This window comes from Elephantulus edwardii, unplaced genomic scaffold, assembly GCF_000299155.1.
Source record: "Elephantulus edwardii isolate Elephantulus edwardi_28Jun2011 unplaced genomic scaffold, EleEdw1.0 scaffold00144, whole genome shotgun sequence".
Lineage (NCBI taxonomy): Eukaryota > Metazoa > Chordata > Mammalia > Macroscelidea > Macroscelididae > Elephantulus > Elephantulus edwardii.
Genome location: NW_006399894.1, coordinates 3,236,440 through 3,255,465, shown reverse-complemented (window position 1 = coordinate 3,255,465; position 19,026 = coordinate 3,236,440). Strand labels below are relative to the sequence as shown.

The following is a 19,026-nucleotide window of genomic DNA, read 5'->3' as shown; positions in this document are numbered from 1 at the left end:
GGTAGGGAGAAAAGTGCAACAATGAATGAATGGCAATCCAAAATCTCTGTAAACGTTCATTAAAATTAATAAATAAAGAAAAAATCTAACTCTCATTGGCTCAAAAGGAAAACAAAAGTAATGGAGAGTATTTATTTGTTCACACACTAAGAAGCCCAGGAAATATTTGCCAAGCCTCATTCTCATTACAATTTTTTCAAACTCATCTTTGTATCTCCTGGCAGCTATGACTTTGCTGTATCATGGATTCAAATACATGAGAATAACAAAACAAGTTTGAGTTTCATGTTCTTATGCATGCGTGCCTGGGTTTAGGGAGAATTCACTGGTTGGGGTTTGTTGTAATACTGCATTCTTTAATCCCTTCAAGTTAATGAAATTAGGCAACAATTGAAATGATTCCTTAAATTCCTTTAATAAGATCAATTACCTAGAATGATGTGGTATACTAAAAGCCTTTAAATATTAAAATTACAATCATGTCTTCATAATCTCTCATTTCTAAATCAAAAGTCAAACCAATCCATTGCTATCTAGTCAAGTGAAATCTAAAATAGCATACAGAGCAGAGTAGAATAACTTTATTCTGTTTCCAAGGTAATCTACAGCTCAAAATCTATAGTCTTCGTTATGGATTACTACACCTCAATTTAAAGGAAAAAAAAAACATACAATCAACCAATAAACAATACCTTTGTGCATACAGAATACTAAAGTTGTAAAAGTTTTCAATTTACTCAGATCAGCTGTCAACAACGATGGAAGCAGCAGTCAATATTTAAAATGAGGAATTAAGTCTAATGTCTAATAGAGAGTAACTGTTGTTTTTGTTATGTGCCATCAAATTGTCTGTGACTCACAGTGACTCTATGTGTAATAGCTCTGAATCCTACCCTATTTTAAATCAATTTCACTGTCTCTGACACACCAACCTCTAGCACCAATAATGCCAAGTTAGCAGTTGACCCTTACTGTTTCTGTTACTTACACTCTTATCAGTTGAACAGTCCGTCAACATGCTATTCACTCTAAAGAATTATTTTATAACTGATGTGGCTATTTGAAAGACATACATGAAATAGTTGGACAATCTATAAAGATCAGAGAAGAATTATATTTTTTACTTATGTTGGTAAATAATATTGAACAAACCAAGGACTGCCAGCATAATATTTTTTTTTTAAATGTACACACAGAACACTCCTTGTGAGAATGGTGAGGCTTTATTTCACATATTTGAGCTTGGTTCCAAGAGGAGCCAGTTGCTAGAAAATGCCATAATATTTTAAAAAGTGGAAGTTCAGTGAAAGACCCTTAACCACAAGGATTGGCAAAGTAAGTACAACAACATAATTAAACACAGCAGAGATTGTAAGGATGGCATCATATTGGGCCGGGTTTTATTTGGTGGTGTACAAGGTCACAATGAATAAGAGTGAAGTTAAAAAAGTCAACATTTTCATGCACACAGACTGCCATATTTTTTTGCTTCAGAGAAGCTAGTGGATTAAAACTACAGATCTTCAGTTAAGAGCTGAGTGCTTAATCTCAGGCGCTCAACTGTTTACTAACAATAGTGTTTAATAATATTTTTAAATCTTTCTGTCTTAAAAAGGGAGAGGGTATCATATTTTCTCTACATCGTAGAAATTCTGAATATGTTAGCCCTGTCATTTCCCAGCTTTATAAATTAAACCATGGATTGCTTTGAAATTTAATTGACACCATGGGGACCATAGTGTCCTTGCCTTAAGAAAGATTGACTTCCACATGTGTGCAGTATCAAATAATTGCATGTGGTATCTGATAGATACTTGAAATGGTATATCCAGAACAGATAATGTTTTTAGTCATTTGCATAATTAAAGCATTATTTTGTATTAATGTTCAATCTGAAATTTTGAGATGCTTTAGAAATAATAGTTGAAAAAATTAGTTTAGTTTATGTAAATATAATTGCATGCAAATTACATTAAAATATCCTCCTTTGGATTTACTTTTGAAACACATATCCCTAGAGTGGGCAATGAGGGTTTTTTTGGTTTTGTTTTTTAAATTTTTATTTTATATTGGTTTGCTTAGTAAGTTCATCTACATTGTTTTTCACACTATTGTTCATTCACATCATTTATCATACAATTATTCCCATTCAATATGTTTTATGAAATTAATGACCTTTGGATTCGTCCCACAATCGCCTTGTCTTTTCAGGTCCCCACCAGATTTTACCCATTTCCTTTACCCTCTCCAAATTGTGCAACCCTGTGATTTCTCCCCTACCCATCCTCACCTTTCAGCTCCCACCCCTTCCTCCCTTGGATCCCCATAGATGGTTTACTAGTTATCCTTCTATTTTTATAATAATGATTGTATGTGGTATTTGTCCTTATGAGTCTGAGTTAGTTCATTCAGCATAATACTCTCCAATCTCTTAAAAGTACTGTAACATTTTTTTAAAATCTTTGTTCTTGAGTGCTGCACTGATACTGGGGTGATATGGTAGCTCCTTGTGTGGTCCCAGTCACTAAGAAAATGTGTTTAATTTTTCTCTATTGATAATGATAATAGCTCTTGGTTTTGGATATATACTTTTCACTAAAGTGAGGAAATTGCCTACTATTTTCATTCTACTGAACTTCTTAAACATGAAGAGGTTTTGGATTTTGCAAATGCCTTTTCTGCATCAATTTCTAGGATCATATGTTTTTTATTACTTCGTTAATGTGACTAATTATGTTGATTGATTTTCTTATGTTGAAGCATCCTTATACAACTGTTATCAATCCCTCTTGGTCATGATGAATTAATTTTTTGATATGATGTTGGATTGATGACTGCCTTAGCTAGATCCCAGAGTATATACATTATATTTTCCCTATTATTTGTTTCCAGGAACTTTTTATTTCATTCTTTATCCTCTTGTGGTTAATTTCTAGTTTTATGGCATTGTGATGTGAGAAGACACTTTATATTATTTCAATGTTTTTTAATCTCTTGAAGCTTGCTTTGTGTCCTAATATGTGATCAATTCTGGAGTCTGTACCATCAGCATCTAAGAAGAAAGCAAATTGAGTTTTAGTTGGATGCAGTACATCCAACTTCCAATTTTAGTTGGAATACATCTACAAGGTCCAGCTGACTGAATGTGTAGTTTAGATCTTCTGCATCTTTGTTAAGTTTCTTTTGAGTCGACTTATCCTTTATTGAAAGTGATATGTTAACATTTTCCTACCACTATTATGGTGTTCTATTTAAAAAACTCTATTAACAGTCATTTTATGTATTTTATAAGCTTATCATTTTGTGCATAGATATTGACCAAGGTTAAATTACCCTAGCTTACCTTTTACAGAAGACAAAGATTCTCACCACTGGACCAACTGGCAGCATCAGGATGGATGGTGAAGAGATTGAGATTGTACACAGCTTTAGTTTGCTTGGCTCCATAGTCAACAGTCTTGGCACCAGCAGCCAGGAAATTAAAAGGCGCATTGCAATGGGAAAGTCTGCTGTTAGGGACCTCTCCAAAGTGCTGAAGAGCAATGGTGTCTCTTTGGAGACTAAGGTGCGTCTGATACAGGTCATGCACCTGTTATGCATCAGGGAGTTGGACAGTGACCAAGGAGGATAGAAGGAGAGTTGATGCCTTTGAGCTGTGGTGCTGGAGAAGAGTATTGAGAATACCATGGACTGCTAGGAAAACAAACAGATTTGTCCTGGAAAGGGTTAAACCGGGTGGCTCCTTGGAGGCAAGGATTCTGAGGCTCCATCTAACATACTTTGGACATGTTATGAGGAGAGACTGGTCCTTGGAGATGGACATCATGCTTGGGAGGGTGGAGGGACGGCACAGGAGAAGAAGGCCCTTTATGAGGTGGATTGATTCAGTGACTGGGATAATCAGGATGGGTGTGTCAGAGACAGTGCGATTGGCACAGGACAGAGCAGAGTTTAGGGCTGTTGTACATAGGGTCGCTATGAGTCGCAAGTGACTCGATGGCACATAAAAACAACAACCACCACCTTATACAGTGGTTTTCATCCTGAACACTATTTTATCAGAGGTGAATATTGTGCCACTCCTGCATTTTTGTGGATGCCCTTTGATTAGTATATTTTTCCAAACTTTGATTTTTAGTCTATCTTTCTCTTCATTTCTTAGTGTGTCTTTTATAGACAACGTATTAATGGACTTTGGGATTTTTATACAGTATGTTACTTTTTAAAAAATCTTTGTTGGTGCATAAAGTCCATTCACATTAAGTGTGATTATTGACATGAATGGTTTTATAATTGCCATTTTGCTGTGTTTCCTATTTTGTTGTTTCTGATTATTATGGTCCATCCACTTCCCTTTGGTGTCTCTGTGTAAAGGACTTCCCTTGAAAGGTCTTGAAGATTTGGTCTTATTTCACAAATTCCTTAAATTCCTTATTTTCAGCAAATGATCTAATTTCTCCTTTATATTTGATGGAGAGTTTTGCTAGGTTTAGGATCCTGATTGGAAGTTGTTATCTTTCAACTCTCTATGTATTCCATTCCATTGTCCTCTTCCTTGAATGGTTTCTGCTGAGAAATCAGAACTTAAGCTAATTTCTTTTCCTTTGTAGGTGACTCTTTGTTTTCTCATGATACTTTTGGTATTCTCTTCCTGTCTTTTATTCTGGAGAATTTCACTATATCTAGTCTATTTGATATCCACTGAACTTCTTGAATGTGGATTTTCTTGTCCTTGATTATACCTGGGAATTTTCTTCTCGTACCTCTTCCACAGTTTTTTCAGTGACTTCCCTTTCCCTCTCATAATCTAATATTCCCATCATACATATGTCATTTCTTCATGTGTCTTCTCTGATTTTTCTTCTTGTATGTTTTCGTTGAGATTCTTATTTTCCAACTCACTGACTCTCTGTTCCATCTCTTCTATTCTACTTTTATGTCCCTCCGGCATCCTGGACACTTCTGCCAATTTGGTGTTAATGTTCCTGTTTGCATTTTCATGTATTTCTGTTATGTCAGTAGTGTGTTGTTTTTGCCCTTTCTATCTTGTGAAGATATTTTAAGGTTTTTTTTGTTTTTTAACTTTTTATCTATAGTTTTAATTGTCTCATTTTTTGCATTTTTATCCAGAGTTGTACTTGTTCCTTCTCATCAATACATTTCTTCTTGCTCCCTGTCTTTAAAGTATTTGATTTCTTAATTAAGGCTTCCATCATTTGCACTTTCCATTCCTCTATTGTTTCTTCCATCATTTGCACCTTCTTCCATAGCTGTTCAAATAACTCTGTTTCAATATATTTCTTCTGGTTCTCTATCTCTGAGGAATTCCCTTTATTTGTGGTTTCCATTGTTTCTTCCATCATTTTTACATTTCTCCATAGCTGTTTGAATGCCTCTATATCAATATATATCTTCTGACTTCTTGACTTAGGGTATTATTTGGTCTGTAATATTCTCATCTTTTTTAGAGATGGCTCAATTTGTTTTTTCCCCACAGTGTTTGAAGCTGCCTGCTGCTTTCTTGACATTATGTGAAGTATCTTGATAAGTCTTGGGCATTTTCTATTGAGTCTGCACAAGTTGTTGGTAGTTCCTACCTTTATGATTTTATTGATTAGTTGCCAGCTTAAAATGTTCAATCTATGAGGTGAGTCACTAACTCTAGTGAGAACTCTAGTCCTTTCTGGGAAATTTTGCTTTTCCTAAAGTCCTTCATCAGATAGACAAATACTCTTACCATTTGGCCAATTGGTAGAATCATGATAAATGGAGAACAGAATGAAGTTATAACCATTTCAGCTTGCTCAGCTCCACAATCAATACTCTTGAAATTAGCAGTCAGGAAATCAAAAGATGAATTGCATTGGGAAAATCTACTGTCAGGGACATCTCCACAGTACTGAAAACCAATAATGTCAGTCTAGAGGCTGAGGTGAGCCTGATCTAGTCCATGGTGTTCACAATTACTTCCTATGTGTCAGAGAGTTGGACAATAACTAAGGATTACAGAAGAAGAAGAATAGGTGCTTTTGAGTTGTGGTGCTGGAGTAGAGTCTTGACTGTACCATGGAACACCTATGAAACAATAGGTCTATCTTGCAGAGGGTGAAACCAACTATCTCCTTGGAAGGTAGGATTTTGAAGCTCCATTTCACATACTTTGGGCACGTGGCCAGGAGGGATCAGTCTTTGAAAAAGGACATCATGCTTGGAAGGGTGGAGGGGTAGTGTGGAAGAGGAAAACCCTGGATGAGATGGATTGATACAGCAACTGGGGCAATGAGGGTAGGTATGTTGCCGTCACTGAGACTGGCTCAAGACAGGGTATTTTCAGGGAGTCCTTTCTCTCCCCTCCCCAACTTTCCCTCCACACCCACCTCTGGGAAAGAGTGTTTCACCTGATGGCACTTTTTCTCCTGAAGCCTAATATCTTCCTCTATCTTGGAGAGGCACTAGATCAGGGGCACTAACCTAAGCAGTTAGTGTGCAGAGTCTCTCAAGTCCACTTTCCTTTTCACAGAAAGCTGAGAAAGTTTCTTGCCTTCATTGTAGCTCTCTCTCCCAAACTCTCTTGTCCTGTTTTGCATCTGGGATGGCCCCACAGTGGGAAATACAAAGATCTTGAAAACTTCAGTCCCTTGTCTACCCCTCCACACAGACCTAAAGTGCTGGCTCTGGGGAAGAGTGTTTCACCTGACCAAGCAATGATTTTTTAAAAATATCTAATAGATCTTGATGTCCTTATTCTTAAAATATTCTTTATGATAATATTAATTTTAGTCCTAATATTTTTATCAGTTTGCATACAGTAATTCATATACATTGGGTTTTATTCATATACCACTTGTTTGAACTAATCTGGTTTTATTATCTCAGCAATTTTGTTACTTGTGTACCACGCTGCCACTAAAACTAATAAAATTTAATAATAATTTTTTTAAAAAAATAGAATCAGAGGAGAAACAATTGATGCTCACCATTCACTGTTCCATAATTACCTCCTTCCTCCTCATCACCTCAGTACTCTTTGCAATGTACCACTTATTCTAGGCTCTTGTTGTACATAGAATGCTTTATTATATATTCCTTTTAAACATTTATTGCCTGCATCTGTTCCAATGCAATGTTAATGATCTATCCCTCTTATTCTATTCTCTCAAACCTCCATGGCAGACCTGCTTTATAAGAATGGTACTTTGCAGTGTTTGTCCTTTTGTGACTGATATATTTCACCCAACATAATTTCCTCCAGAGTCACCCATACTGTTTTAAGAATTCATTGTTTTTCAGTGTGCCCTAGTATTCTATTGTATGGATATAGCATAGTTTTAATATTCTTCTGCTTGTTGGTGGGCACTTGGGTAGCTTTCACTTCTTTGATGTTGCATATAATGCAGCAATAAACGTGTCTGTGCATATAAAAAAAAGAAATTAAGATGACCAACAACAATATACTGGGAGGTCCAATTGCAAAGTAGCTTAAAGACTAAGATGTACCTGAGGGTGAAGCCAGAATGTTCCCTGGAGTCAAGGATTATGTAGCTTTGTCTGACATACTTTGGGCATGTTGCAAGGAGGGACTGGTCCTTGGAGAGGGACATCATGTTTGGCAGAGTGGAGGGACAGCGCAGGAGAGGAAGACCCTCAATGAGATGGATCAATTCTGTGAGTGGAGTGGTGGGAATGAATGTGTTTGAGACAGTGAGGTTGGCACAGGATAGAACGGCATTTAGGTCTCTTGTACATAGGGTCGCTGTGAGTCGCAAACGACTCGATGGCACATAACAACAGCAACAACTTTTCAGTCACTTGCTATGGATCTGAGGGATGGACAATAAATAATGGTAAGCGATGAATAATTGATGCCTTTGAGCTCTGGTGTTGGACAAGAGTACTAACATACCACGGACTGCCAAAAGAACAAACAGTTCTTGGAGAAGGTGTAACCAGAGTGATCCTTGGAGGCAAAGATGGTAAACGTCATATCACATACTTTGAGCATGTTGCTAGGTAAAGCTATTCCTTGAAGAGGGCCATAATGCTTGGAAAGGTGGAGGTCAGCAAAAGAGGGCAAGAACCTCAATCAGATGGATAAATACCGTGTTTGCTGTAATGGGCTCAAGTATGTCAGAGATGGTAAGGATGACACAGAATAGGATGGTGTTCAGAAATGTTCATAGGTTCACTGAGTCATAGTTGACTCTGTGTGTTTCTTGACTCCATGTAATAACAACAGATTTATAAACAATAATTTTTTAACATTAAGGGTGCAAGTTGGTTCATTCTCTGATACATGCTTTCAGATTGTCCCTATGTATTCTATTTGGACTTTATTGACTATACAAAAGCATTTCACTGTGTGGATTATGACAAATTGTGGTTAACACTGAGAAGTATGGGAGTTCATATAGCCCAGCGTCTCGGATGATCAGTTCTGCATACAGATTGAAAAGGTATGGAGACAGAATGCATCCCTGACGAACCCCCTTCTTGATTTTGAACCATGCAGTGTCTCCTTGCTCTGTTCTGACAACTGCCTCTTGGTCCAAGTATAAGTTTCACATTAGCACAATCAAATATTCTGGGATTCCCATTCTTCTCAGAGTCAGCCACAGCGTATTGTGATTCACACAGTCAAAAGCCTTTGCATAGTCAATGAAGCACAGATAGAAATTCTTCTGGTATTCTTTGCTTTCTGCTAAGATCCATCTGACATTAGCTATAATATCCCTAGTACCGTGACCTCTTCTAAATCCAGCCTGCACATCTGGCAGTTCTCTGTTGACATATTGTTCCAAACATTTTTGGATAATTTTCAGCAGAATTTTGCTTGTATGTGATATCAATGATATTGTTCGATAATTTCCACACTCTGTTGGGTCACATTTCTTTGGAATGGGAACAAATACCTATCTTTTCCAGTCAGTGGGCCAGCTGGCTATTCTCCAGATTTCTTGGCACAACTTAGTGAGCACATCCAGGCCAGTGTCTGTTGAAATATGTCAATTGGTATGCCGTCAACTCCTGGAGCCTTGTTTTTTGCCAGTTCCTTCAGAGCAATTTGAACTTCCTCTTTCATCACCATAGGCTCTTGCTCATATGTCATTTCATGAAATTCTTCTGTGTCAGCCAATTCCTTCTGATACAGTAACTTTGTGTATTCCTTCCATCAGGTACCATTAAATTGACTCCAGCTCTTAATTTACATCAGAATAAAATCCCACAGGTCCAGTACTGGGCTCATATGTCCTGCTGCCCTTGAGCCCAATGTTGCAGTCATTGTGTTAATCCATCTCATTGAAGGTCTTCCTCTCTTGCTGTCTCCCCACTTTTCAAAACATGAAGTTCTTTTTCCAGGGAATGTCCTCTATGACAACATACTCAAACTATGTGAGACAAACTGTCTTTATCTCTAAGTATGTATTTGTATTCTTTAGTAGATAACACTAAACTTATAGCTTTTCCTTTAAATTTTCTAACCACAGACCACAGATCTCAAGTAGGTCCCTAGTCCTACCTAACAATACTGTTATAATTTCTTTGTAATCCTGTTTCACTGAGAAAATACAAGCAATAAATAGAGACCCACTTCTTTCTGTCTCTGAAGCTACCAACCTAGTTGCATCTATACTATATTGTTCTATTACATCAACTAATTTTACTTTTCCTCAAGCCCACTCTGTTATCTACACACTACTTCTACAATTATCTTTTCAAGCAAGTATGTACTTTGCACTTGATTTTCCTAAACTTCACCTTCTCTAAAATATTGTTCCCCATAGCAACCTTGTATAGGACACTTTTTTCTCCTTAGAAATCTCATATGCCTTTACCAACTGCCACTTCTTTCTCTCACTCTCAGAGCAAAACTGCTAAATAAGTTGTTCAAACTCAGTATGTCCAAACTTTCACAAGCTTTTTTCTATTCAACTCGTTCCTAGTGGGCTTGTATGACTATCTACTGAAATAGCTCTTTCTATCAAGGTCACACATAATCTCTGTTGTGACAAATTCACTGGCCAGTTCTCCATCTATTCTCATTTTATTCAGTCAATTTCTTACTCTGACTTAAAACTATTTTTCATTCTGCTTCCAATTTTAGGATTTTGGTTTTTTTTATTTGTTTTCTGCTTGTTTCAATGTTCTTTCACCGATAGCCCTTCCAACAACAAATCAATTTATGATCTAGAGTTTACTACTGAGATTTATGTCTTTTCTTTCTCTGTACTCATTACTTATGTAATGTGACTTCTTTTCTTAGACTTCCAAATTTTGTAGATTACCCAAAGGTCTATGCTGTTCTCCTGATTCACATATGTATTAATTAATTCAGTGTTGAGCTTCATAAGAATATATAGCAAGAATTCCAAAGTCTGTCATTTTACCTTTTCAAACTTGTTTCTTTCCTACTTACTTCTAATGCAGTAAGTGGAATAGTCAATTACCCAAAAAGTTTAGTCTGTAAACTTGAAATAGAAAGAGTAATATGAACTCGACATACCATAGGTAGCAGGCTGGATTTGGAGAGACTGGTAAGCAATTGGACAGGATCCTGTAGACTGCTAGCTATGGCATGGCTGGATGGTGACTGTGGGTGATGCAGGCTATGATGCAGAGACTAGTAAGCAGCTGAAAGTTATGGAGAAGCTCACTTTCCTGGGATATAAGAAAAGATGCCTGGCTCTCAGGTCCCATGAGTTTATATAAGCCTTTAGTAGGGTAAGCCTTGTATCTTATCTTAACCTTCCTCCTTAATACAATAATTATTTCAGTGCAGACATCTGAATGATAAACTTCAGACACTCAGCCCATGGATTTCATTTAACTTAGATTGATAATCAGTGTTCATTGAAAGAATAGTTGACTTTTGAAAAAAATTGAAGATATCATTATATCAGAAAAGATCTACTACAAAAACCAAAAATTCTATTAAAAAAAAAACAAACCACCAACCAAAGATATTACCTTCAGATCTAAGTTAGAATTAACCTAATCTCTGCTGTTTACAAGTACCTCATATGTTTGTAAAAACAGAACAGATAATAAGTAAAGACCAATGAGTGATTCCTTTGAATAACACTGTTGAATAATAGTGCATATACCATGGACTGCCCGAAGAAAAGAAAAAAAAAAAAAGTACATTTAGGAAGTATTACAAACAGAATGTTCCTTAGATGCAAGGATGAAAAACTTCATCTTGGGTACTTTGAGTTTATTATCAGGATAAACAGTTGCTGAAGAACATTGATCTCCCTAAAGTAGAGTGTCAACCAAAAATAGGAATGTCCTCTTTGAGACAAATTGACAAAGAAGTTATAGTACTGGATTCTAACAATGCAACAATTATGAGGATGACTCAGGACTAGAAAATGTTTACTTAGTTGTTGATAGGATTCCTAGGAGAAATGATGTAATATCAAATCATAAAAAAAGAAGGTCAATAAAAGGTATTTGTAGGTCATAATAACAGGTATTTACAGGTCATTATAGAAGTTGAGATTACTTACTAATGGTTACTGCTTGCTCACTGAAAAATCTGTGTTTTAAACCAAAGAGATGCTCAGTGGAAAAAGATTGTAGCTGTATACTCTCATAAAGATTACAGCCTAGGAGGTAGTTCTAATTTTTCCTATAATGTTGTTATGCTAGAGGTTAATGGTTAGAGCAATAAACACCAGTCCAACTGGAGCGACCAATAGAACCCACAGTAGAGGAAAAACAATGACTTGTACTATAAAAACAGCTACTGTCAGAGAGAAAAATCAGCTCTAGCTAGAAACAGTTCTTCTTTGGAAGAGGAAATATGTAGAATAGATCTAAGAGCAAGTGATTAAAAAGAAAGGGGCCTGCATAAATGAAACGTCTACTGTCTTGTTGTGGATGTTCCTATAGAGAAATTTGATGAGAATATTCTTATTTTTTTTCTTTTGGCATGGAATCTGAGAGGGATTACTAAAAATATTTTCAAGGGCAAGCTTTGTAAGACAACTCTGGTGACCTAGTGGTAAAAGGTTGTATTGCCAATGCAAAGGCAGGTTATTTAAATCCACCAGCAGTTCCACAGAATAAAGATGGACAGCCTCTTCCCATGTGATTTACAGCCTCTGCAAACCTGCTGGAGGGTCGGCTATGAGTCATTATGACTGGACAACCATGAGTTTGAGTTTTTTGATGGTGTATTCTTGGTAGAAGTGGTGGTATGGTATGTCATTTAAATTGTCTACTTCCAAATGCAATTTAAAAACTTTTATGTCACAATTTCTGGGGTTTTGGTGGTTGTTTTTTGGTGGGTTTTTTTTTTAATGATCAAAGATGTCTTTATAAAGTTTTCTCTTGACTTAATTCTAAATATACAGAATAACAATTGGCATCAACTCATTCATGAGACACCAACCAGATTTTCCTTATATTGTTTTAAAATTTAAAGACAAGCTTCCCAAAAGTATATGCTAATGCATCATAAAATGACCTTTTTCTTTAAATGGTAGGAGGGGAAGTCTTCCGCAGGATGGCATATTAAATTTTATCATGATAGACAAGCAAGACTGTTATCCAATCTAGTATAATTTATATACATTTTGATGAATTAGAATAAAATGAAAGCAATCATTTGAACAAGCTAAAAATTGTGGCATACTCAGGAACATTTCATTTTTGGTGACAGGAATTCTTTAATTGTACTATGTGAGCCCTTTGAAAGTAATAAATAGAGAAGACCAGTTTCTGTTAAGGTGAATGCTGGACATCACACTACACCCGAACAAAATACAATCTGGATTGGGTTGGGCCTGGGCACCTTACCTTAACGCACAAAAGAAAAATATGTCAGTACAAAATTTGAACTAAAATGCTTTCAGGAAGAAATTTTTCAAACTTGCTATTAGTTGGAAAAGGGATTTTCCCTCTGTCGTGTGGCATCCTCCCAGATAAGGCAGCCCCAAGTCAATCTAATTTTGCAGTTAAGACTTTCTCCACTTATTTAGTTTTTTTCTTTGAGTTCAACCACTGTAGGATTTGTTTTACATGACTTTGTGTCATGGAGTTAATGATGGACAGGATGAAGTAACAGGAAGTAATACACCCTGACAAAGGCCAACTCCTGAAACATCCAGAACAACCAGTTTTCTCCCTGTGGGGTGCCCATTTCACTTTTGTGGTGGTTTTTGCCACTGAGCTTCCAGGTATTCCTGGAATGGCTTCTGTAGAGAAGGATCAATGCCGGGAATAGCACCTCTGAAAGCCACCATGTGTTCCACTGTGTGTTTGCTGAATGTTACTACAACAAAGATTTTCTGAATGTGCACTTTAATTATTGCTTTTCCAATCAAGATTGTACCAAAGAAGGTCCACAAAGTCCCAAGAAAGTGTCCACAAGTTATTCCAGCTGTAGTCAAACAAAGGATTTGGAATTGTAGCACAGGCCAAAATTCCAATAAAGCCGACCTTCTGTACTAGGTTTTGAACTGCCAGTTTAGCCTGGGAGGCAAAGTTTTGTGCAGTCTCTTCAAATTCTTGATATTCTTCATCATCCAGTTCAGTATCTGAGAGTCGAGCTGCTTTTGCTATGAAATACAGAGGCAGCTCTCCAATTGCTATACCAATACCCCACGTGCAGGCCTCAACCCTATTTTGAGCTGATGCTTCACAAGGAAATAGCTCTTTCAATATTCTCTTCACCTGAACAAGTAATCTGATCCGTGTAGGGCGGTTCAGGGAAATTAACTGAATTGCATTCATAAGCAGCTAAGGTCACAGAAGCTATGTGTGGACTCAAATAAAGCAGAAAGGTATGCAGCCCTGTTCCAAGCCCAGCAGAAGACAAAATCCTAAACCTATCCAGTACGTATACAAAAGGAACTGTTTCTCTATACGTTGCACATACCGTTGATGTGCTCCTTCAACATAATACGTAGCTATTAGCACAGCAAGCAGCAGTAAAAAAGACACCACAATGCTTTGACAATGCCATAATTTTGAGGTCCATTCCTTCAAGATTACTAGGATTACCAGAAAAAAAAATAGTGCAAGGTAATGAGTGGCTGTCTCCATAGGATAATATTCTGCCTTTCTTCTTGGTCCCTCCTCCTCTTCTAATTCATTGGAGAAGGGTCTGTGAAGTTTCCATTATGTTGTTCCTTGTTCGTTGTTAAACATCTTTGGTCACAATTTTTTCTCATTCTCTACCATTTCATAGATCAGTAACTCTTGAGGAGCTGCCCAGACCCCAGCTTCTCCGGATCTCGGGATCCTTGAAGAGGCTCCTGACCGATTCTCACACCGGCCACTGGGCTCTGGCCAACCGGGACTCCTGGTTTTGTGTTGTTTTGCATTCAATAATATCTATCTATATTTCATTATTTTTGCTTAATGAAGTAAAAAAAGAAGCAAAATTCACAATTTTTCTTGTAAATGAATCTCATCCAGCTGCATTCAATTGTGAGAAATCTTCTCAAAAGGATAACTATTAATTTTCATTTCAAAAGTCATTTGTATTGAGGTTCATTGGACTTTGCTAATAATCATTTTTCCAGTGCTCTCTGGATCACCATATGTTCTCTTCATGACATTTCAGACTACTGGAGAAATGTTTGTCTATCTGTTGGATTGTTAGAAAAATACCACTTTGCTGATATTCAGGTGACTCAGCTTTCTAGATCAAATACTTCTGTGGTTTTTGGTGACATAACACAAAAAAATAACATCTTTTCAGTTCCTTCCTATCATATCTTAGTTTGCAGCTGTTTTTGTGTGTCATTAAGTCAAAATGGACCAATATTTGAACCTCTGGCAAGTTTTCAGAGGCAGTAAATTGAATGAGAGGAAATTTCCTATCTTTCCCCCACCCCCGGCCAGAACAGCTGGTCTATTTTGCGTTTCAGCTTCGTGCCTTACCGTGAATCAACCAAGCGAAAAAACTGAATACTTTGGGTGACCTTTTGTGTTTTTTTTTTCCCTGTTGCAATAATACAATAAACAGTAAACGTACAATGAGAATTATTTCTTAGAGAGCACTATTTTCACTGTTAGTCCAAACTGGAGACAAAGTGGATGCTATGCACAAGAGGTAAAAAGAAAAAAGAGGTCTGTGGAAAGGATGGGCCAAAATAAAGTCCACATCAGGTCTCCTCCCTCACTAAGCTGAGAACGGTCATCACTTTTTCAGTGAACAGGGAAAGCCAACACCTGGATAGGGCAATTGGATTTCCCGGAGGAAAAGTCTTTCTTATTCTCTTTGATTTGTTCTATAAAGTCTTTTTGTTGCTTCATTTTTCTTGTGAGTTTCAGGAGTAAATTGAGTTAGATCCTTTATTTATTCTAATATAAGTAAAATGAATTCTGTTTGATCCTCTGTCCTGTGTTATCTGAACTCAGTGTTCCTTTGCTTGTTTAATTTCTTCCTTAACTAGTCACAATGAATTCTAGTAGATTTTATTGTCCTAACTTCTGTGAAAGGATGTTAAATTGTTATATCAGAATTTACATTTTTGGAAAGATGCTAGTAGCATTTGTACCCATTTTTATAATTCTTACTTAGAATCCCCTAGAGTTCTGCCTTTGCTGAGACATTTCTGGTTAGCTGTTTTGTCATTAGTTCTTACAGCTCCCTAAATGTCCTTCTGGAGAAATACACCCAAAAGGTTTGCCATGAACTAACACTGAATCATAATGTTGGTTGGTGGTTTGGTGTACACTGTGTGCAAAACTAGTTCACTTTATCTACAAATGAAGTCAGACATAGTGTGGTGACTAGACCTGAGAAGTGGGTAATCTGGAAATTTTATGACCTCTCAAATGTTGGTATCTCGTCAATTTTGTGAGCTGTACATCTATGTGTAGTTGAGAAAAGAGATCAGAGAGTAATATTGTTCGCTATTGTTAGTGTTGTTGGTAGGTACTGCCATGTTGATTCCAACTCAGTGACCCTACTTGATAATGTAAACCTGCTTCATACGGTTTTGTGGCTGCAATCTTTTCAGAAGCAGAGCATCAGATCTGTCTTCTGCAGAGTGGCAGGGTGGGTTCAACTGCCAGCTTTTCAGTTAGCAGCCAAGAGCTTTACTAGGTCATATCAGGGCTCACTGATACAAAGTTAGTGCAGCTTTTATGCTTATCCTAACTACCATTATTTCCCTTTATTATATTTATTTTTAAAAAATTAAATGTAATGAACATTTACAGAGATTTTGGGTTTCCATACATTCATTGTTGCATTTTTCTCCCTTCCCACCCCTGCCCCCAAGTTCACACTTCTCTTTGAAAAGTAAAAGAAAAATTATTTCATTTGTATAGAATTTTCTCCCCCACCCCAGCCCCAGGTACACTCCATTATGCAACTTTAATTCTGGACTCTTGTCGTAACTATAATGCCCTATCATATATTGCTTTCAAGCATTATTTCCTTTTTCATTAAAGTGAAACCATTGGAGATGGTCTTTACTTTTCTATTTTTCTCTTTCTCTTCTCTTCCTTTGTCTCTTCTACAGAATAAGAGGACAGAAATGTGGGGTTTTTTCCCAACTGGGAAGGAGTTCTCATACATCTACACACATATGCAGCTATATCTTAGAACTATCAATTAAACTATAAGTCTAGGGCCTTTGTGTACATTTCTTTTTTCTCATTTGTATGAATGTAAGCAGTTGTGAAAACAGAGCAAGGAAACACTGCATGGTTCAAAATCAGGAAAAGTGTGTCAGGGATGCATCTCATCTCCATAGCTTTTCAATTTATATGCAGAAGAGATCATTCAGGAGGCTGTGCTCTATGAAAAGAAACGTGGCATCAGGATTGGAGGAAGACTCATCAACTACCTTTGTTATGCAGATGACACAACCTTGCTTGCCAAAACTGAGGAGGACCTGAGGCATTTGCAGCAGAAGGTCAATGACTGCAGCCTTCAATGTGGATTGAAGCTCAATATCAAGAAGACCAAGATTCTCATCATGGGGCCACTTGGCAGAAACATGATAGATGGAGAAGAGATTGAGGTTGTTAACAATTTCAGCTTGCTTAGGTCCACAGTCAACACTCTTGGTACCAGCAGTCAGGAAATCAAAAGAGGAATTGTACTGGGAAAGCCTGCTGTCTGAGACCTCACCAGAGTGCTGAAAAGCAATGATGTTACTCTCGGGACAAAGGTGCACCTGATCCATCCCATGGCCTTCAGTTACTTGCTATGCATAATCGAAGTGCACAATGACAAAGGATAGTAGGCGAAGAACTAATGTTGTAGTGCTTAAGGATAATATTTAACATACCATGGAATGCTAAGAGAACAGATCAGTCTTGGACAGGATGAAACAGAGATACTCCTGGGATTCAAAGAGTTTGACACTTCATCTCATATACTTCGGGCATGTTGCAAGGAGGGACCAGTCCTTGGAGAAGAGCATCATGCTTGGAAGGGTGGAGGGACAATGCAGGAGATGGAGACCCTGGATGAGATAGATTAACATACTAACTAGGGATAAATGTGTTGGAGATAATGATACTGGCTCAAGATAGGGCAGTATTCAGAGTTATTGTGTATAGGGTCACTATGTGTCACAGTTTTTATGTGTCACATAAAAACAACAAACAATTAAAGTAAGGCAGATTAATGAAAACATCTGACAGACATAAGCATTGTATTTAGAACTGATTCAATCTGCATCTAAAAATGGCCTGCATTTGGAAGGTACCAGTAGGTTATTACTATATCATAATTCCTAACACCTAGAATGCACAATATGACTGTTTTTTGTATATTAACAATAATTAGGTAAACTGTCAAAAGACTTTTACAAATGGAATTGTAATTATGTATGAAGCTGTAATGATACAATTTTTCATTAAACCCCCATTTTTTTGAGATTTAAGATATTAGCTGTATTTTAAAAGAAAGAAAAAAGAAAAACCCACAACAAACCACCACTGCAAAACTGGATGGAATTCCTTTTATATAGTTGATGTTTTGCTCTGCATTTCTTAAATCATTATTTCTATGTAGCAGTAAACCTTACTCTGAAGGTATAGGAAGTTTTAACTGAGACAAGTATGCATATGCAGGCGTGTATATTTATGCATACATGTGCGTACGTACATATGCATGCTTGTAATGCATTGCAATGAAAGTAACTAGAAACCCAAGGGAAAGAAAATTCCTCTACCATTTAATGTTTTAAATTTTTGTAAAGTTAGATCATGAAATTGTATACATTATTGTTTATCTGATAGGAATGATGTGATAATACTGTTTATATGGAAGAAACATATAAGCAAATTATCTTGACCTTTTCAAGGAAATGTTGTCGTCGTAATAATGATTACATAATAACATCTGCTTTCTTTTAACCCAAAGCTCAGATCAGATCTTTTCACAGTAATAATAAAAGCTGAAATGAGAAAAAATTATTCCAATTAAGTAGACAGAATGTCTTGAGATATGGTATGGATGATTCTAAGAAGGGTTTTATTGCTTTCCTTGGTTTGTTGGGGTTTTCAAAATCTCTATTTATTGCAGATACTCTATGTTTGCTGACATCTTATGTTAATATTGTGTAAACACAGTATGTTTGCATATTTAGTTAATATTCTGCTCACTGATCTTCTCACTGAGTTTAATGATTTAAAATAAGTCAACATCCAATGTCCATATGGTGCTTGTATTTGATTTTCTGCTAGGATACTAAAAAATGTTCTGGTTCTGACTTGACATGTGGCCAAATATATATATAACTTTGGTGTCTTGGTAGTAAAGGGTTGCACTGCCATACTGAAGGAGCAGTGTTCGAATCCACCAGCTGCCTCACATGATAAGATGGAAAACCTCCGTTTGTGTGATTTTTCTACCTCATCATATCCTCTAAGAGATCATCCATAGTTGGTCTGACCCAATGGTACATAATTATTTGTACCAAGGTGTATCAGAACTGACTCATAGCTGACTATCCATCAGGTCTTCAGAGGCACAGAAGTTTCTTTTTCCCAGCGTAGGTGGTGGTTTCTAAACCTATGCCTTCAGATTGACAGCACAGCTCCTTGCAA

The 19,026-nt window shown here is 36.8% G+C and overlaps 1 protein-coding gene and 1 pseudogene across 2 annotated transcripts in view; one reads left to right on the top strand and one right to left on the bottom strand.

Moving 5' to 3' along the window:
- Positions 1-19,026, top strand: part of GRID2 (glutamate receptor, ionotropic, delta 2) — a 2,375,079-nt gene that overhangs the window by 943,067 nt on the left and 1,412,986 nt on the right. The window lies entirely within an intron of this gene.
- LOC102868829 lies at positions 12,976-14,177 on the bottom strand (annotated as a pseudogene).